This window comes from Elgaria multicarinata, chromosome 10, assembly GCF_023053635.1.
Source record: "Elgaria multicarinata webbii isolate HBS135686 ecotype San Diego chromosome 10, rElgMul1.1.pri, whole genome shotgun sequence".
Lineage (NCBI taxonomy): Eukaryota > Metazoa > Chordata > Lepidosauria > Squamata > Anguidae > Elgaria > Elgaria multicarinata.
In genome coordinates, this window is record NC_086180.1 from 7,422,081 (window position 1) to 7,443,954 (window position 21,874).

Sequence of the window (21,874 nt, forward strand, 5' to 3'; positions counted from 1 at the left end):
GTGTGTGCATGTGAGAGAGACTGTGTGTGTGTGTTTGTGCATGTTTGAGGAAGAGAAAGATTGTGTGTGTGTGTGTGTGTGTGTGTGTGTGTGAGAGAGAGAGAGAGAGAGAGAGAGAGAGAGAGAAACTGTGTGTGCATGTGAGTGTTTGTGTGTGAGAGAGAGAGAGGGAGGGAGAGACTATGTGTGTGCATGTGTGTGAGAAAAACTGTGTGTGTGCATGCGTGTGTGTGTGAGAGAGATTTGTTGTTTCCAAGAACTGCCAACACCAGGCCCAAGAATGCACTGCTGATGTTATTTAAAGAAGAGGGGGAAAGGTTAAAGGCTCTGTTCCAGCTGGTTGCAATTTCTAAGCAACTATTTTTTAACTTGAGCAAAAAGGGGGCATGGCTGGGGGCGGAGGGAGGAGACGTGAGGCCACAGTGAAACATTTACTCGCCTCACGTTTTAAGTACTCCTTAGGTGTATTAACAGGGCCTGGAAACACCCTGTTAAGGCAACGGGACGACAACAACACCAAGTTTCCACATGGCAAGGCACGTACATAACGGCTACCCGATGAAATGGCTGCCTGGGACAGATCTAATAATATCTGAGCCCGGGCTGGCTAGGATGCGACGTGACATTCTCATCCATCAATGTCAAAGCCCAGATTCTGTTCTCTCCCAAGCGAAAGCGAGCGGAGGAGAGGCTGTCCCTGCAAGAAGGGATGAAATGCCACTGAGGCCCAAAAAAGAAGGGGGGGGGGAGAAAACAAGAACCCAAGAAAAATGAAACACGTACAGAAAGCATGCTGTCTGGGAATGATGGGAGTTGCAATCCAGCACATGTGGAGCGCACCCGATTGGGGAAGCCAGGAATAAAAGAATTGATTTACAAAAAGGAAAGTCCTGGGCACGTTTGTGGGTGGGTGTGCAATAACTTGATGGGTGCAATAACTTGATATGTGCAATAACTTGATGTGTGAAATAACTGCTGTGTCTGTTTCCCCATTCACACATGTTCCATCCACAGACATCTGGTCTAGGCAGAGATCCCTACTCAGCCCTGAAGTGTACTGCTCTGGCCAGTTGCCATTGCTCAGACTAACCTACCTCGCAGGACTGTTGAGGAGATTAAAGGGTTGGGGAAGCAAGACATGACCACCGCTTTGGGTTCCTTGGAGGAACGGTGGGATATAAATGTAGTAATAATAATAATAATAATAATAATAATAATAATAATAATAATAATAATAATAATAATCCCAAATGCTGCTATTTGAAATAGCATTGCCTCCTCCTTCCCACCAACATCACACAGCATTATCCGCACCTGGGCCTTGTGTACCAACAGTGTTTGTGAACATTCCATAGCACCTCATCAGCTGCTGTGGTGATTTCAGACCTTGTAGCCTGTGTCTGCCATCCTGGATCCCCCAAATGCACCTTTTGTGTTTGTGCGTGTGGGGTTGATTATCTGACCTTCAGGTGCAGATCGAACATTTCCCTGAAAGTTTGCATGTTCTGCGTTCTAATTCGTTACGTTCTCTGTGCCTCCGTGACCACAAGAGGTGCCATAAGACTGCATGGCTTCTGCAGGGCACGCAGATTGCAAAACGACCCCAGGGGCTGAACTCCCTTCCGTGGTACAGCCGGCACAGTGGTGATCCAGAGTGCCACCGACCCATCCACGTGGGTCCATTGCAGGGACGTGCATCAAATGCAGGTCAAGGTCTTCCCGTGAGCTCCTAGAGCAGCCTTGAAAAGCTGCCCCTTCCACTCCCACTTGCGCTCAAGGGGAGAACTAACCGACCAGCGTACACAACTTTCGTTACTCTTTATCAGTGGGCTGATTTGGAAACTCGGCTTTAAAGTTGCAACACAGTGATGAAATGCAAAGAGGGCGGCGAGGGAGGCATCTACCCATGTCCTGCATGGAAGGGGCCTGGCTGTCTCCACCCTAAACCTCCGAGTGACAGATTAGCTCAGAGGCAGATCAGGGCAACTCTGACTGTGTTGGAAGTAGGCCTGCCTGGACCACATTCTGTCCCTGCAGCCTCCTGACCTTCCTTTCGAAATGCACCTACAATAAACGCGAGAGCTGTTCGTTTAAAGGGAGGGGCCGTGGTGGGGTGGAATGGAATGACCCTTCTGTACCAAAGGAAACAAAACGTTTCCGGCCTTAAAGGTGGCCTAGAAACAAATTTAGGGAGAATTTTAGAGAGCTGGTCGTACTAAATTATGGAAGTCAACCAAACACGCACAAACGTCTTTTCTACAAACTGTTTTCTCTCTGCGTACTTTTATTCTCAGCACAGCTGAGAACTTCTGCATTCACTGGAATTTGGGGGTTGACGCAAGAAGCACGAGAATGTGCAAACTGTTTAACTGGATCGGACCCAGACCCATTGAATCCAGCATTCTGTTTCCAGCAGTGGACAGCAAGAGGCCACAGGGTGGAACACAATCACCTTAGAACATAAAAAGTGCCATGCTGGATCAGACCAAGGGTCCATCTAGTCCAGCCCTCTGTTCACACAGTGGCCAACCAGCCATCAGCTAGGGATGAACAAGGCAGGACATGGTGCAACAGCACCCTCCCACCCATGTTCCCCAGCAGCTGGTGTACATAAGCTTACTGTCTCTGATACTGGAGGTAGCACATAGCCATCAGGGCTAGTAGCCATGGATAGCCTTCTCCTCCAGGAATTTGTCTAACCCCCTTTTAAAGCCATCCAAATTGGTGGCCATTACCACATCTTGTGGTAGTGAGTTCCATAGTTTAACTATGCATTGTGTAATGAAGTACCTTCCTTTTAGTGTCCATAGCATCTGCTACGAAGAGGTAAAACAGGACTTGCTAAATGTTACCCTCACCAACTAGCACATGCGCCCTTGTTCAGGACCTGAACCAGCACGCCGGCCAGCCGGCCATGCCCAACCTAGGCCGCAGGTCCCAGAAGTTCTGATAGAACAATCGCCCATGGATTTGTCAATCAATGGCGAATAGTCACGATGCAAAAAGTAAAAAGGGGAGTAGCCTTCACGTAGAGTCGGTGAGAAAAAGGACCTAAGGGATATGGTTCAATTTCCTATATTAACAAGAAGTACCCAACAATTGTTGTTCAATAATATGTATTTACACACTAATCAGTGAATATCACAACTCCCAACTATAGTCCAATTTACAGACAATAATGGATGGTGAAGATTGCAGATATAAATGTACCATCAAAGTATCAATCAAATCAATAATGAATCATAATACAGTCCAAATGAAGATAATAGCGACAAAACCATATTAATCAACAATCAAAATAATATCAATCAGCAATCAAAGCGGTCATTCTGGATTGTGTGTTCCGTTTCAATATAAATCTTCAGTTGTATATCACTGTCATGATGGCCATGTGGAACCTCCACTTTCACAGACAATAGATCACTGAATCACTGTATGTTTCCGAGCCCAATTCAAGGTGCTGGTTTTGATCTATAAAGCCTTACATGGCTTGGGACCACAATACCTGACGGAACGCCTCTCCCGACGTGAATATACCCGGTCACTACGTTCAACATCTAAGGTCCTCCTCCGGGTGCCTACTCCGAGAGAGGCTCAGAGTGTGGCAACGAGGGACGGGGCCTTTTCGGTGGTGGCCCCCAGACTATATGGAACAATCTCCCTGACGAGGCTCGCCTGGCACCAACGCTGCTATCTTTCCGGCGCCAGGTTAAGACTTTCCTCTTTGCCCAGGCATATGGCGGCACATCTTAATCACCCACATGTTTAGGTTTTTTTTAATGGTTTTTAATGCTTTATGTGTGTATGTTCTGTGTTTTAGAATTTTAAATTTTGTATACTCGTTTTTATCTTAATTTTAGAATTTCTGTAAACCGCCCAGAGAGCCCTGGCTATGGGAGCGGTATACAAGTGCAATAAATAAATAAATAAATAAATAAATAAATAAATAAATAATACCAGTTTCTACTGAGCGACAGTGAGAGAGGACTACCGCCTTTTCACGTCATGCTTGTGGGCTCCCTGGAGGCATTTGGTTGCCCACTGTGGGAAACATGAAGCTGTCCTTGGGTCTTATCCAGCAGGGCTCTTCTTCTTATGTTCTCATGAGTCACGGCTCTCTGGGTGGCTGGGAGGTCATAGAGTGTGCAGGTGCGCCCCGATGTCAGAGGAGGCGAAAGCCATGGCCCTCCAGATATTGTTGGACTTTAACAATCCATGAGCATTGGCCGTGCCAACCGGGGCTGATGGGAATTGGAATCCAACAACATCTGGAGGCCACAGGTGCCTCACCTCTGCCCTACATTTTAAAGAAAGCAACAGACTCCTAAAATATTTACAAGCTCTGTTTTTTATTAGAAATTCCTTCCTGTAACTTGCAAAGACCTATTTACAAAGCCGATATAAATCAATCATACATACAGGATCTCTTCTCAATCCTCCCAGAGTGCAGGACACAGAATAACAGGCTCAAGTTAAAGGAAGCCAGATTCCAGCTGGACATCAGGAAAAACTTCCTGACTGTTAGAGCAGTACAACAATGGAACCAGTTACCTAGGGAGGTGGTGGGCTCTCCCACCCTAGAGGCCTTCAAGAGGCAGCTGGACAACCATCTGTCAGGGATGCTTTAGGGTGGATTCCTGCATTGAGAGGGGGTTGGACTCGATGGCCTTGTAGGCCCCTTCCAACTCTGCTATTCCATGATTCTATGCATGGTTGATTAAAATAAACAAACAAGATACTGCTGGAAAGATCCTCAGGACAAGAATCTAACTAACACCATTAGCCTTTGTTCCGACAAAGCCTGCTTCAAAAATAACTTGAGACTGTTTCAAAAAAATATCCTATATGCGCTCAGCAAATTCATTCTCCAAGTTTGGGTGCTTATGCACAACCCACATACAATCGGAGCTATCAGGAAGCTAAGGGGGGCGGGGGGCAGAATCCAGCGTTTGCAAAAGTAAAAACAAATATTAAAAAAAACACAAATTAATAAGGGTGGATGAGGAGGAGAATCAAGTATACTCCATGGGCACAGAATGCTGATCAACATTTTGGGGTCGGGGGAACCTGGAAAACCAGGCAGGGAAGAGGATTGGGTGTGGAATGGAATATCGTAGAAATGGGCATGGCTGGCTGGAACCCTGAAGAAGAACACTCTACTGCAACACTTTTGTTGCAGGTCGCATTTATATCTGGCTCTAAGAAGGCACTTCCAATAGTCTTCTATTCAGCTAATGCTCAGGTATGCAATTGCTGAACTTCACTAATGCTACCGCGTCAGGTGCTTCCAGGCTCCCTGCTGGCTGGGCCTGTTTCTAATGCTCATGTTTCACATTACAAATAAGTTTCATTGAATAGAGCTAGGAAACCGTGATGTAAAGAGGCAGCAGTCTAAATGAAACTGTAAAATGCAGCTTCAGAGGCTGGAACTGCAAACCTTAAAATAATAATAATAAGCATAACAATAATAACAGACTGAACTGTTATACACACAAAATAAAAACACACATACCTCATTGACATAGCAATACATAATGACAAAAATGTTGTAGAAAAGGAAGAAGAAAAGAGAAAAATATACTCCACTGGCTATGGAAGTTAAAGAACTATAACAACAAGAAACTATAACAAGAAGTTTAGGAACTATAAGAACAAGAAAAAGTTATAATTATTCTGTTGGTCACATCAGTCACTGGCATCACATCATTATTACTTTTTTTACAGAAAAACTTCAGAAACTAAATCCACGCCAACATCCAAAAAGCAGTCATGCTTAAAACATGTTCAATAGTCAGGAAATGTCTGAATCAGTAAAAGACAGCATGACTTGGCAAAGCCCGTTATGTTCATCTAGAAAAAATGCCAAAAGCGAGAAAAGAGATATAATAATATTGATATTGATGCAGTTAACTTAGAGGGGTATAGGAGGCACTAAAATAAAAGGATGATTATGTTCAGCGGGATATTTATAGTCACCCGTCTTGCTAGAAAATTACGCACTATTCTTAATGGACTATAAATAATAATAGTAAAAGAAACCATTGGCGCGGGACCAGACCTCACTCTTTACTTCCTATTTTTGTCATAACAAAGAAGTATACATTGTGGACAGTTGTTTCCATGACTGTGCAAAGAGCCTTAGTGGCTTTGAACTTTCAGTATTTCCCAACTCAGTAAGTGCTGATATGCAAAGACTAGGGGTGTGCTCCGCCTCAGTCCTGAACCCTGAATTCGAGTTGAAGCAGGCTGATTTGGCCAACCTCAACCCGAATCTGAGTCAGAAATGGGCTTTTCTGGATGCCGTAGTTTGCAACGGTAGGTCTACGGCAGGCCAGGTTCAGGGGGTGAGTGGGAGGGGAGGGGAGTCCTAGCTTTCCCAGGTGCCTGCAACAGCCGACCCGATTCGGATCCGAATCCAAAGTGGGCCAGGATGATTCTGAAGCGCCCCGAGCAGAACTGGGGCCCATCCAGAAGCTCTGAATTGGCTTCCAAGGTGAATTGGGAGGACAGACTGTGCACAGCCCTAGTAAAAACACTGATGGAACAGAAATTACACATCTATTTATTAAATTTACATCTCAACTTCCCTTCAAGGAATTCAAGGCAAAGGACACGGCTCCCAACCCTCCTAGTTTATCCCCATGACAACCCTGTTGGGTAGGTTACTATGGCACAAGGTTACCCAGTGAGCTTCATGGCTGATTTGAAACGGAGACTCCCTGGTCTTTGTGTAAAAACTCTAACGAGAACACTACACTGATTTACATCTATAGCTATATTCTATATCTCCATTTATGCTTTATTTAGGAATAAATTCCTATTACAGTGACTTGCTCAGGCAACAGAAAATAAAGATCTGATGAAAATAAAACCAACAAATCTAAGTACAAGCTGACATTTTCACTGCAGCAGCACAGGAGTTGAAATGCAATTTTGTAGAAGAAAATCGGGTTGATTTTGTGTGTGTCCAACTACCTTAATACCACTGAAGGTTTTTTAGGGACATCTGGGTGTTTTACTGCGATAACTGTAGTGACTGCTCAGCCGCTTCCTAGTATCTGCCGCCTGAGGCCACTGCCTCCCTCTGTCTCATGGTAGGGCCAGCCCTGCACGGTTTGTAGTTTAGCTTTAATTGCACAGCACAAGCCATAGTTAAGGCATTCAATCATACATACATCCCAGATTTGATGGATTGCGCTGGAAAAATGAGGCCTGAGCCCATGTCTCGCCCGCTCCGTCCCTCCGAGATCCCACTTTTCAATTTCTTCCTGGCATTTAGTAGAGAAGGGCAAAATTAAACTCTCGCATCCAGCAGTGTTTTACTTTCATTTCTCTCCTGCCTGGCGAGAAATTGAGCCGCTTGTGCCATTTATAATAAACCAGCGTTGATATTAACACTCAGAGCTGGGAAATAAATACTTCCAGCATGGTCGAGATGGTCATAAGTTCACCGATTGCAGACTGGGAGTTTATGTAACAGTTTTGAGTTCCTTCGTACGTCCCCTTCCTTTTTTAAAAGGAAAAATAATAATAATTCTGCCTCTTCATGTAAAAGGAACGGGAAGTATTGATTCAAATTTGCTGGCAGCTCAGGTGGCTTACCCATAGAGGTGACAGAAGATTATGTAAAGTAAAGAAAGACTGATGAAATAGAGGCTGCTTATTATGGTGTGTTATACTGCGTCATCGGTGTATGAGGCAGTGTACACAATTGCCTCAGCAGAAACAGACAGGTCCCCGTCCCCAAGTGCTATACAATACCAGATGTTTTGGACATCAACTCCTAGCAGCCCCAGCTAGCATTGGCCAATGTTCAGGAATGCTGCGAAGCTGTAGGCCAAAAAACTTCTGGAAGGCAACAGCTGGAGGCTGCTGCACAATTGTTAAAAAAAATGACACTGGGCTAGGCTAGGCAAAAGGAGGAGGGCAGAGAGAAACCAACTTGGCTCAGTGGTAGAGTCCCTGCTTTGCATGCAGACTGTACCAGGTTCAATCCTCAGCATCTCCATGTACGGCTGGAAAAACATCTGCCCTGAAACTCCAGAAAGTCATTGCTGCCGGTCAGTGTTGACAATTCTGGTCTAGATGGAGGAAGAATGTGACTCAGTGGCTGGGTTCACACAATCAGCAGGGGAAACCACACAGTACGGGTTGTTTCTCCTGGGCTAATGGATTGCTGCATCGTCCGAAGCTGGCGCGTGGCCCAGCAGGGGTGGCTTTTAACCCATTCCACAAACCATGGCTTGTCATAGGGGTTGTGGGGTGGATTTAGAAGCCACCCCCACTGCACACCAGGTTCAGAAGGCACAGCAACCTGGAGTGCAGCACAGGAAACTGAGGAAATGCCGGACACACGAGCCGCACGCATGGGAGCAGGAGAAAGAATCCATACTGAGTGATTTCCCCCTATAAAGACTGATCTCTTCTGACAGGCCTACCCAGCTGAATTTTAAGATGCCTTTTTTAATGGTGTGCTGCTTTTAATGATGCACTGGTTTTAAACATTTGAATTAGTTTTATGTATTTTATGTTGTTTTTACCCACCTCGATCCAGAGGGAGAGGCGAGTAACAAATAAATATATTATTGTTGTTGTTGTTGTTGTTGTTGTTATTATTATTATTATTATTATTATTATTATTATTATTATTACCCTGCCATGAGCTGTGAACGAGAAAGAAATGGTCAAGTCCAAGGCTATACAGGAAAGGTAGATGTTCAGGTGCCTGAAGGAAGCGAGAGAACTGGTCTTTCAGCAAGCAGAATTGGCCCAAAGTCCAAATGTTAACTCCTCTTTTCGAAGTAACTAGATTAGAATCACAGAATAGTAATGTTGGAAGGGGCCTCTAAGACCATCACGTCCAACCCCCTGCTCAATGCAGGAATCCACCCTAAAGCATCCCTGACCGATGGCTGTCCAGCTGCCTCTTGAAGGCCTCTAGTGTGGGAGAGACCACAACCTCCCTAGGTAACTGGTTCCATTGTCGTACTGCTCTAACCGTCAGGACGTTTTTCCTGATGTCCAGCCGGAATCTGGTTTATGTTTCATCCAGATGTTTTCTACTCAATCCTGCCTCATTTTAAACACTGTGAATGTTGACCTAAGGAGAAAATATTAACTTCCATCCCCAAACAAATTGGCACTCTCTTCATAGAAGAGGGAGGTCTTTGGTCTGCAGGCAACCCCTGCAACTTAGGCCCCAATCCAAGGTTAAAAGCCGCTGAGAAGGGACGTGTATTGGGGCCGGGGGGCTCCAGGAGATTTATTTATTTATTTATTTAATTACATTTATATACCGCCCCACAGCCGAAGCTCTCTGGGCGGTTTACAACAATTTAAAATGGTAAACGTTAAAAGTATACAAAATTTTAAAACCATCAAAAACATAAAAACAACAGTATAAAAACAACAGTATCCATTTAAAAACAACAATTCTGGGGTCCATTAAAAAAAGGGATTTGAAGGGATTGAAGCCTGTCTCTCCTGCAATGCAGTTACTAGAAGTGGCTTCGGGGGGGGGGGGAGGCCTTAACCCCCTCTTCTCCAACATCCAATTTATGTCCCCCCCCCCTTCCTCGGTGCTGCTTTCAAGCCTTAATTAAAGCTAGGGAAGGAGGATGCCAGGAGTTAGGAGACCCAATTCGACACTGAATACATTACGTGTTTATGGGTTGTCTTATTTATTTCACTCAAGGAGTACAAGTCAGTATACTGTTATCCTCACCACAACCCTGTGAGGCAGGCTAAGCTGAAATAGAAGACAGTGATTGGACCAAGGATCCAATGAGCTTCGTGGCTGAGTGGGCGTGTGAACCAAGGTCTCCTCAAGTCCGAATCCAACATTCATTCCACTACACCACACCGGGTCTCTTAATGAAAGGTTGGGCTGCTATGTGACAACCACTGGAGGTGTGGGAGACCTTTGGGGAATGTCCAGAGGTGCCTTCTGGAAGAGATCTTTCAAAGTGTTGGCAGTCAGATCCAAACCAGCCATTTGGAAGTTTAGAGAAGGTAAACGTGGCTTGCATGGATCAGCTCCGGTTGCCCCAAAGGCAGAAGTGGTGTAAGTGGAAAGACCAGACCCAACCAGGACAGAACATACATTGATGTCGGAGTTAGAGGACACGGAGGTGAATAAGAAATGGCGCGAGAGATAAAAGAAACAAGGAGAAATTTATAGGATATACAGGGCTTCCTTACATTAAGCAAAAATCCCATAGCCTTTGGGGGGCTTTGTCTTCCGGAGTCTTTGCAGGTTTATGATCGGCTCAATACATGTGCTTCCCCCCACCCTTGTTTTTGCTGGTTCCTTCCCATATGTTTTGTTTATACCTCCAGCAGATGGCGCTGCTATATCGCCCAATTTAGATTCATTACCGCATTTTTGGTGACTTACAAAATGGCAGATTCCCGCTTGCAAACAATGGGAAAGGCATGGGAGGTTGACGACGTCATGAAAAGGACCCGCAAACTTCTATGAGTGAACAATCACGAACGAATAATAAATACCTTGTGTAGAGACAGCCACATGGAGAATGAAACGGAAGAAAGACTGAAACACTGGTGTTCTCCTGTTTCTCTTAACCCCTTTCCCTTAGATTGGTCTGTGGTAATTTGATTTTCCATTTTGTTGGAATGTGGCTACCTTCCCCAACTTGATGCGTTCCAGATGTTGGGATAGAATTCCCATCAACCCAGCTGGTTGGGGGGGGTGTTTGATGGGAGTTGTAATTAAACCCATCTGCGTGTCACCCAGTTGGGGAAGATTGGTGTGCAAAGATATGACTGGATGGGACACACGTGTGTAGTTGGTTATACAGAAAATTCATAACCTACCTCACAGGGTTGTTGTGAAGATAAAAACGGAGAGGGGTGAAGAGCCACTTTGAGCTCCTTGGAGGAAAGGTGAGACATAAATGTAATCAGATAAATAATATAAAACAAGATTGTCTTAACTAGCAAGGTAGTTTTGTGGAGGGTTGAAACTGTATGGACAATGTTGAAAGACAGGGGAAAGTGGTACTAAACAGAGATAAACATACAATGTCTATGATAAAAGTGTTTCAATCAACCTTTTTTTTAGCACTAATTCTGGAGGAGAAAAGCCATTTACAAGGGGAAAACTCAGATCTACCAGCAAACGACACAGTTCACAGCTTTCCCACGAAAGATCGGCCATTGAACTCAGTGGAACAAGTAACAACTGTGAAATCTAACTTCTCCCTCACAAGCTGGCTTCCGGCACCAGCCCCTGGACTGCATCTGCCCAGCTGCAAAATGCAAAAAGGAAACCACACACCTCTTACTTAGCAAGGAAGCTATGCAGTTGTTACCAGGGTCACAACCCCCCTAAGTCCCCAGGGCATGCCTATATTGCAGTTCTGCAGAAGTCCAGAATTAACACAGAATCCGGTATGTCACATGCAAGTCAGCTTCTTGAGAACATGTTTGTTTCTTGTGGTTTGTTGGTATTTTAAAATCGGATTTCTTTTTGGGTAGCTTTGATAGTAGCATGATACGCTTGCAAATGGATGCGTAACGTCTGATAAAAATCTCAGAACAGCGTCTGAAGATTTCCAGTGGCCAGGGGCAAGACATTAATGCTCGCTGTTAGCTCTAGGCAGCAAAACTAAAATGAATTCTGCAAAACCCCAAACGTTGCAAAAGAGAATATGAAGAATAGTTTGCCCAGGCCACAGAATTCAGCTTTTCTCAGCATGGAATTTGGACTGCCTGGATGGAGCAGTTTTAATTTTGCTAGTAGCGGCAACCCCAAAATATACGCAAGCTTATCACAGTTGAATTTATAGAAACCGAAAAAGCTGGCATTGACTAAGATTTGCGTGGATTTTTAAATTATTTTTTACCGATGTTTGAAATCGTAAAAGCAGTGGGGTAAAGGAAGAAGAGGTGGGATGTTGTTGAGGAATTCTTTTGAAGTGGGAAAACATGATTCAACAAGCGTTTTTCCAGTCAGGAACTACTTGAGATTTTTCCACTTGCAGGCAAGGGTCATTGTGTCACAGAGGGGACACCGCTGAAAATGGATGAGTAGCAACGCCATGATGTAATACATCCTGAGGCCTCTTCCTCTCTCTTAATCAGATTTTGTGCCAAAAGTAGTTCCTGGTTGGACTAAAGATCTTCTTGCTCTTGCTTTTGCAACATTTGAGCATACTGCTTACTTAGGGTGACCATATGACCGGATTTACCCGGGGTTTTGACGACAAATCCGGGAGGGGGAGGGGAAATCCGGATTTTTTTCCAAAGAGCAGCTCTAATGGGAATGAACAAAAATGCTTATAACTCCATCATTTTTTAAGATAAAGTCATGAAACTTGGCATGATGGTAGCTCTTTGGAAGGGCTTTAGTCATACCAAATTTGAAACAGATCCGTTCATCCATTGATTTTTTAGGATTTTTTTTAAAAATTGAGGTTTTAAAATTATTATTTTTTAAATCGTCATTTTTAAAGATAAAGAGATGAAAGTTGGCAGCATGATGGCTTTTAGGTAGAGCTTTAGCCATACCAAATTTGAAACGGATCTGTTCATCCATTGATTTTTAGGAATTTTTTAAAATTTGAGGATTTAATATTTTTTTTAAAAAATGTTATTTTTAAAGATAAAGAGATGAAACTTGGCACCATGATTGCTCTTAAAAAGGACTTTAGCTATGCCAAAGTTTGAGGTTTTAAAATTATTTTTTAAAAATAATTTTAACATGGCGACCATGTTGTCCTCCTTTTTGGTTTCCAAAATATGGTCACCCTAGCTTACTTACATATATATGGACTGCTAACATTACCATATATATTTGAAATGGAAGTGTTAATTCTTTCTTCCTCTCCTTTTCTTTCTTTTTCTATATCAAGGGAGACGTAAATGATTACTGTTTATGGATATGTTTAATGATATGGTCTTTCTTTTGCCCACCCATTTTTCTGTTGTTGCTGCTATTGTTGTTAAGGTTATATTTGCAAATAAAAGGGGGGAATTGTTCCTGGTTCCAAAAATTAAAATGCTGACCATAAAAATATGTTAAGAGGATAAATGGACATTGCTTAGGTTTTAGCATAAAATAGTAAAGTGTCTTAGGAAAACTTGAAAGAGTGACCAATTTATTACAGCATGAACATCCGTGAACCAGCGTCCACATTCAGCCAATGGAGTGAAATCAACTTCTTGTGGAGTAATGCCTATAAATTTAGGTGCCACACGACACAGGACAGATACAACAACCCCTTGTCATTCAGGAAGGTTTTAGAATTATAGAATCATAGAATAGCAGAGTTGGAAGGGGCCCATAAAGCCATCGAGTCCAACCCCCTCTCAATGCAGGAATCCACCGTAAAGCATCCCTGACAGCTGCCTTTTGAAGGCCTCTAGGATGGGAGAGCCCACAACCTCCCTAGGTAACTGGTTCCATTGTCGTACTGCTCTAACAGTCAGGAAGTTTTTCCTGATGTCCAGCTGGAATCTGGCTTCCTTTAACTTGAGCCTGTTATTCCGTGTCCTACACTCTGGGAGGATGGAGAAGAGATCCTGGCCCTCCTCTGTGTGACAACCTTGTAAGTATTTGAAGAGTGCTATCATGCCTCTCCTCAATCTTCTCTTCTCCAGGTTAAACATGCCCAGTTCTTTCAGTCTCTCTTCATAGGGTCAAGTGTGGTAAGAGCAAGGGGCCTACAAGGCCATCGAGCCCAACCCCCTGCTCAATGCAGGAATCCACCCTAAAGCATCCCTGACAGATGGTTGTCCAGCTGCCTCTTGAAGGCCTATAGTGTGGGAGAGCCCACAACCTCCCTTGATAACTGGTTCCATTGTCGTACTGCTCTAACAGTCAGGACGTTTTTCCTGATGTCCAGCCGGAATCTGGCTTCCTGTAACTTGAGCCCGTTATTCCGTGTCCTGCACTCTGGGAGGATCGAGAAGAGATCCTGGCCCTCCTCTGTGTGACAACCTTTCAAGTCCTTGAAGAGTGCTATCATGTCTCCCCTCAGCCTTCTCTTCTCCAGGCTAAACAGGCTCAGTGGTCCCACTGAGGCTGTGGTCATTTCATAACCCCATAAATTCCAGGCTGGAGAAGGAGATGTCAAAATCATGTCAAAATCCGACATAACTCCCCCAAAGACACACAGCCGTAACGCGGTACAAACTTGAACCCAATCTAAAAGTCACGGTAAATTGTGAATGCAAATATGTGCATTATTGCAGTTAAAACCCGGCGCTGAGGCGAATGGACGGCTGCGTCATGTAACCTAAAACGTGAATATACTCATTTAGGTCGGGGTAAAGAAACCGTATAGACAAGCCTGGGGTTGGATAAGCTGAGAGTCAGTGACCGGCCCAAGGACACCCAGTGAGCTTCAGGGGCGCATCTCCCGGCTCCCAGCCCAGCACTCTAACCACTACACTGCACTGCCTCATGGAAGTTGAAGACCAAAATATCTGGAGGGCAGCAGGTCGGGGGAAGAGGCATCGTGCTATTAGTGCAAAGGAAAAACGAAGCCACACGGCAACTATTTTGGTCGTATGTCTTCACGATGCAACATGTAACCAGAAACCTGAAATACTGGAAGGTAGAGTGGCATTACTCGTTCCAGAAGCGCTTTGGAGCAACCAGCATGCCGGAGGGAGAGAGGTTACACTCTAAAGGTCAAGGCGGCCCATGTATCTGCCGTCAAGGAGTAATACAAGCTTTTAATTCAGGTGACAGATACTCGATGATAGACCATTTATCAAAACAAGCAACTTGACGGTTCTCCGGCCTAATTCTTAGAAATGCAGATGAAGAGCGTCACGCTATGTCTGGATTTGATGGCTTTGGGTGGCAGCTGGGGGTTCAAATATTTAAATTGCTTCCTTTCTCTGTGTGTGAGAGCTTTGGCTATGGGGTGGTATAGAAATGTAAATAATAATAATAATAATAATAATAATAATAATAATAATAATAATGTGTTACAGAGATGCACACACAGAGAAAATGAAAATGTTTGGGGAAAGTACTACAACTCCTAGCATCCCAATCTGGGTGTGGTATGCTGGGAGTTGTAGTCCATCTGGAGAGGACCAGGTTGAAGAACCCTGGGCTAAACCTTTGCTTTGTGTCTGGGGTGTCTATAATAATAAAAGGGGATGTTTGTCTGTCCGTCCGCACCACAACCCCCAGACTGTGAAACCTAGACACTTGAAATTTGGAATGGATACTAAGGGGACCCTAGGGACGTGCCCTTCAGGGTTATTTTGTTTTAAAAACACATTCATTCCACTTCATTTCAATGGGTCCATGTGGTTGAAGCCCGCAGCAACGTTTTCAGCCACTGAGGGCAGCACACAGCTTTGAAAGATTGAAGCCAGGGGAGATCAGAAGGCCTAGGGATGCAGCTATATGTGTACCTCCCTCCCCACTGATGTGGGGCAGCCCCCCTGGGGAATGGAGTGTACAGAACCCTAAGGGCTACAGGGTGACCCGGGGTATGGGGCCACGTTTAGGGGGTGTCAGTAGGTGTGGCTTCACTCAGAAGGGGCAGGTGCAATGTGTCCAGCTGTCTAACAGCTGTGTGAGTTTTCCTGAAGGACCCTCAGTATGAAACTACGGGCTATTCCAACTCGTGCAGAAGCCAGGCCTGTTGGCTAGTTTTCTATATACACATAGGAGCGGACTGTTGGAGAAGTTTCAACCAGTGCTTAACAGCGCAAACCGATTCATGTTTAGGGGGGGAGCAGGGAGAGACCTACAAGTTTTCAACAAAATTGCAAGACTTTTTCCTATCTCAACTTGCATAGGATCACGCCCTAACTGCCTGCATGTTTACTCGGAAGGAAGTGCCACTGATTGAGGCTGCAGTTATTGCACACCCATTGGGGAGTAAGCCCATTGAACCCAATGGAATATCATCATCATCATCAGTTTTATTATTACTACTTTCGAATAGGCCATGAATAGGATTGCATTTGTTACAGTGCAATCCTACACATGTCAATTCAGAAGCAACTTTTCCCTGCTGTGGACTTCTTGTGTACGGTTCTTCATCCTTCCCCCCCCTTTTCCTCTCTTGCCCCTCCCTCCCCTGTTTGTACAACCTTTCTCTCCTTTTCCTCTCCTGCAACACAGTTTCAGCCCTTGAGCACACACCCACAAAACACTGTTTTGAATACAGCTAAAAATACACGTTGAGGGTACAGCGGTGTCCTTCCGATTTACTGGAAGAACCGGACTTTACCAGCACAAAAAAAAAAAAAAACACTAAAGAGGGGGGAAGGCGAGATCAGGATGACGTCATGTGATTCTTCAACATGCAACGCAGGGAGACAGTGGGCTATGTCACTGGTGTGATGGAGCCCAAAGTCAGGGATGGCAGGTAACACAAATTATATAAGGATGCAGGTGAAAGAGCCCTTGATGGTGTGACTGGTGTTGTTGGGTCCTGTGACACTGTTGCCTGCATAGATGTGGGGGCAAAGTTGGCACTTGGGTCTATTGCATGGTCTGGTCTCTCTGCCTGTGTGTCTCTGTCCTGTGTACTATTGCTGGTTAGCATCAGCTTCAGGTTGGGAGGCCAGGACTGGTCTGCCTCCCAAGGCTTGCGAGAGAGAAGTGTCTGTGCTGATGATGGGTTGGAGTTCACTGATGATCCATTGCAGTGGATTCAGTTGGGGGCTGTAGGCGACAGCCAGTGGTGTCCTTCCCTTGGTCTGTCATCCTTCCTGGGTATCCATATGGCCCTGTCAATCTGTCTTTAAGTTTAAGGTGCTACTAGCGTTGGCGATAATCTGTCCAGTTGTGAAAGAGAAATTATGCGTTTGGCTTGGGCGAGTGTGTGTGTGGGGTGTCTAACAGGGCATCTGTGCAGTTGGAAAATTTGTTTTAAAAAAACCCTGCCCCCTCCCCCTTCTTTCCCCCCTCCAGATCATTGGTTTTTGTCAGGTGATGGACATGGTTGCCTTCCACCCCCTTCACTCTGGTTTTGCTGTCTAGCATTTTACCGATTCAGCATTTAATTGGCTGGGCGCCGTTTCTGCTGGCAATGAGGGTGGGGTTGGAGCAGCAAAAGTCCGTTCGACCAGCTCAGCACAAGTCCGTTCACTTGACCGGCAGATTCATCAAGCTGGAGACCCACCCCACCCTCCTCTTTCGTCAGCAGGACTACCCCCAACAAAAGCAACGTAGAGTGAGGACGGCGATACACAGGATGGAAGGGCGCTTTTATTTCACGTGGAGAAAATATATCAGGCTTTCTGGGTGTTTTTTGGTGGTGCAGGGAAGGCTAGAAGGGCTACAAGGTGTGCGGGCGGCAGACAACGTCATGAGAGGGACCCGCGGAAATCCATGAATGCCCAGCAACGAGCGTGCAATAAAACTCTCGTCTGATGGAGCTCTGAGTCCAGACTCGTTTGCTATTTTTGAGAATGAGGCCTTTGCACTTTCAAGTCAGTAATACAGCTGCACCGTATAAATCTCACCAGAAATGCAACGTGCTATCGGTGGCTTGCCATTTCCCAGGTTAAAAGTGCACAACGGGAATTCGAATTAGCTGCAGACCCCGCACTACATTAACAAAAACAACCCTTTGGCTGACCAGTCCATTGCTCCCCCTCACACCCAGCCACCCACCCCACCACTGGAAAATAATATCACCGCCATGTTCATTTCGGAAAATGAAACAGCCTTCTAAAACTGAGGAGTTACCCCTTGCATCAGAGAGACATCTCTCAGTTCCAGCAAGATTGGCATATTTCAAATTGCAACCAAACTTGTGGAACGAGTTAGCTAAAAATACCACCATGGCAGCTCTTGGCACAGTTCACAGATGACTTTGCACAAGCCTGCCCACAAAGAGAACCGCTCATGGCTGAAAACGTGACTTCTCTCTTTGCACTCTCTTTTTAGAGACACACGCCACACACCCCACGCCTGTGAACTCGTCCTGGGCGGGGCTGATGGTTGTCCTGGCTCTACCAATCAAAGCCAAGATTGCGACACTCAGAAATAAATAAGACCGGAAGGGCAGGTTTCGTTTATTTATTTCTCTTCTGCGTTAAATGTTCCTTAGCCAGCGAGATCCAGCATTTTGATAGGGATGCTTGGAGGAAACACTCAACTTTTATTGTTACCTTTATTCCTTGGACAGTGTGAGGCATCGTGGCACTTCCTATATGGGGGGCCATCCTCAGAAATAGGGGTGCCCAAGGCGGAAAGTCAGAACAGCAGCCCTCAACACATACTCCTGGGTTTTGTGCTGCCGCTGCTGCATGCTCCAAGTAGAGATTCTGCAGGCACATGTCCCAGGGAACTGAAACACGTGATGTCAGGACTTGTGGGACTCAAACTGATGCCCTACGCCTTTGGCCAAGGACAGGCCTGCAAGCAATACCAGCTGGGATGCCAACACCAGAGACCTGGGTTTTCCCAGTCCATGATCCCCCAAATTATCCTGGGGAGACCATCCAAGGTTTGCATGTACTCATTCAGAGCTATATTTATTTATTTATTTATTGCATTTATATACCGCCCATAGCTGAAGCTCTCTGGGCGGTTTACAAAAGTTAAAAACAGTGCTGCTGAACGAACAGTTTTCCATCTCCTGGTGCTTCCAGGCTGTTCTCTTGCCTGTCCGTGGTTGCCTCTGCTGCAGGCCCTTGCTGCTTCTCCTGACATGGATGCCTGCACTCAGAACTGTCCCCCGCCCCTTACGCCACCCTTGGACATGGTCATCTCATGAACACATCAAGCTGCCTTTAGACAAGTCTCAGAGCATCAATTCTCTGTCTGTTCTGTCTAGCAGTGTTCCTCGGAGGCTTCTTCTGCCCTGCTCCACGACACTCTGTCTTAAGTAGAGATGCCGGGAGTTGAACTCAGAACTTTCTGCATATAAAGAACATGTTCTACTACTGAGCTGCCATCCTACCAAAGTGGGGAGGCAGGCAGATGCTGAGCCCACACGTCACACTCTCTAACCCAGCCTTCTTGGCCTGGATGAGTCGGAATGCAACCAGCATCATCCACAGCCAGCTGACTGGGGATGATGGAAGTTGTAGTAGACACATCCAGAGGGTGCCCGGCTGGGATTTGAGGTTGCTCAAACCACTAAGCCGCAGCAGCTGACCACTGGTTACACAGAAGTACAACACAACACAACACAACGCAACAACTGGTATATTTGTGCATGTTGCTGAATATAGGCATCAACTTTGCCTTTTATTCTCTCTTCCTCTTCTACCCAACCAGAGGAGTTCGCTTTTCCTGACTGCGCTGTCTTTGGAGAGGCGGACAGAAGCCATGCTTCTCGAAACCAAAGCCTCGAGGAACACACGGCTGGACGACTCGGAAATTCTTTCCCAGTAGGTCTCCAGGCCAAACGAAATACACCAAAGCCACAATTCAAGTCTCTGCCTTTAAAGCCGCAACCCAAAAGCGTAAGCAGAAAACTCGCGTCACCTCAAACACGGAGAGAGGCACAAGGCCGCCTAAATAGCAACAGGGTCACCTTAAAGCTCCATCCGACGAGCGTTTTATTCCTGGGCACTCATGGAATTTGCTCAGGTCTCTCACCTGACGTCATCTGCCTCCCTCGCACGACAAAAAAAAAAAAAGCCTGGTTAAGTCCAATGTTTTTTTTAAAACTCGGAATTGCTGCTCTCTCCTGCTGTGTGCAGGAGAAGCAGAGCCATTAGAACAGCGGACTCAATGAGCCTCATGCTCGTTGTGTACTTCCTCTTTTGAAAGAGGAAGTAACTTGAGGAAGGAAAACATGGGCGGAGAAGCGAAGGTGGGGAGCGTGTTCACATCCCCCCGGTGTGATGAAGCGCTTAGTCCTGGAGAGTCACAGATGGAAAACTGGGGCAGGGGAGAGAGGAGAGAAAAGGGGTTCTTTCCCCCGAAAGAAGTCCAAGTGTACAGTGCCGAATGCTGACACCCATGGGCATTACTTGGCCTGGTGGGGGTGGGGGGCAATTCATCCCCCTACCTTAAAAGGGGGTGCTAAAGCCAGGTTTGGCCAAATGAGCTGCCTTTTCTGTGGCTGGGAAATTCCATCCTAAGAAAGATCTACCTGATGTTTTCCCTGCTCTGTTTTGTTTATTTAAGGCTTCCAGCAGAAACCTGCCCTTATCCGCTCAGATTGTGTGTTTGTGTGTGTATAAGGATGGTAAATTCATTGCATGTGTACTTTGCTGGTTGTTATTTATTATAGTTTACGTTTATGTTGTTCTAAGACCGCCATTTATTGCTCCTTCTTGGTATGCCTCTGAGTGCTCCTGACTCTATCTTCCATTGCAAAGATGGGAAAGAACATTCAACTTCAATCAGCTATTTTGATTAAGTTAGATATTTTGTTAGCTGCCTTTGGGTGCCAGCAACAGCAGGATCTATCCAAATAAACTCTCATTTTAGGTCTGCAGCCCTTAAAGAGTCTTCCTTTCGCCGGAGAGAGCCTGGGGCGTGTTTATGAGCTTCATCCCACATACCTGTTTCCCTCGATTTATCTCCTACAGCTTTCGCCGTTCTTGTTGTTGCTGCTACCGGGCGGCTAGATCCTTTGCATACCAGGAAATGGGTTTAAGAAGGGGAAATGTAAAAAAAAATCATAAAAAATCAACAGATGACCCAATCCAATTCAAATTTGGTAAGCTGAAAGCTCTCCTTAATATCTATTACTGTGCCAATTTTGATGTCTTTCTCTTTAAAGCTTACGCAGATGTAAGCATTTGTTTAATTTTTCTTCAAATCCTGCTCCTGCGCCCCAGTGGCCGCTTGGAAAACAACAAAAGATACGCTCGAAAACTAGTAGCAAAATATTGCACTTCTTTTGGTTAAGAAGCGCAATTAAAGCAGGATGCATGGGAGTACTTCACAATAAAAGCAGATTATAAGCTGGAAAACTTCGGAGTCCTTTGCACGCAATTCGCAGTGATTGCACAGTATAACGCTGGTGTGATGAAGCTCAATGTCTCCCTGCGTGACCGCGTGCCGGTTTCAAGTACAGAGAGGAGGGCCGCGTTGACCACACAAACAGAGGTTCAGCGCGTTTCCAGGCTGCACACTGCAGCACTGGGGTGGGGGCAGGATTTGCATTGCTTGCCCCAGCTTTCAGGGGCAAGGGTGAGGTTTCCACGCGTAGCACAGAAACATGTAGGCGGGGGTGCCGTTACAATTTCCTCTTTTGTCTGCTCACCAGGGTGGCGGGTGGGGAACGGACCACAGAATTTTGCATGTCTGTCCCAACTAAGAACACAGCCTGTTTGTTTGCATCATGCTACCAACTTTGAAGGGCCGGGGGAGAAGTACATAGGGAGGAGGGAATGGGACTGAGTTAATCCCCGCAATTTTCTAAGCATTTTAAGTCAGTAATCTCTTGATCTCATTGTAAGGAATTAAGAGCCCTTCATTGGGTTGCCAGTAAAGTGTTTAAAAAGAGGATGTCTGCGGCCAAAAAAACAAACCAACGTTTCGCATAACCAATACCCCTCCCAAAATCGTAACAGACAGCGAGCCACAGTTGAGGAAACCTCATTTGGTTACCTTTCCGTAAGAACATAAGAAGAGCCCTGTTGGACCAGACCAAAAGCTTGTCTAGTCCAGCATTCTGTTCCTACAGTGGCCAACCAGGTGCGTGTGGGAAACCCAGAAGCAAGACATGAGCGCCACAGCACCTTTCACTCCCAGCAAGTGGTATGCAGAGGCTCATCGCCTCTGATCCTGGAGATAATATAGTCATCACGAGGAGTAATGATCCTTCATCACTTTATCGGACCTCCTCTTCAATCCATCTGCGTTGGTGGCCTCTGCTACATCTTAAGAACGTAAGAAGAGCCCTGGTGAATCAGACCAAGGGTCCATCTAGTCCAGCACTCTGTTCACACAATGGCCAAC

General features: G+C 45.6%; 1 protein-coding gene across 1 annotated transcript in view; it reads right to left on the reverse strand.

The window, feature by feature from the left end:
- The window catches only part of RNF24 (ring finger protein 24), an 83,608-nt gene that overhangs the window by 51,909 nt on the left and 9,825 nt on the right, over positions 1–21,874 (reverse strand). The window lies entirely within an intron of this gene.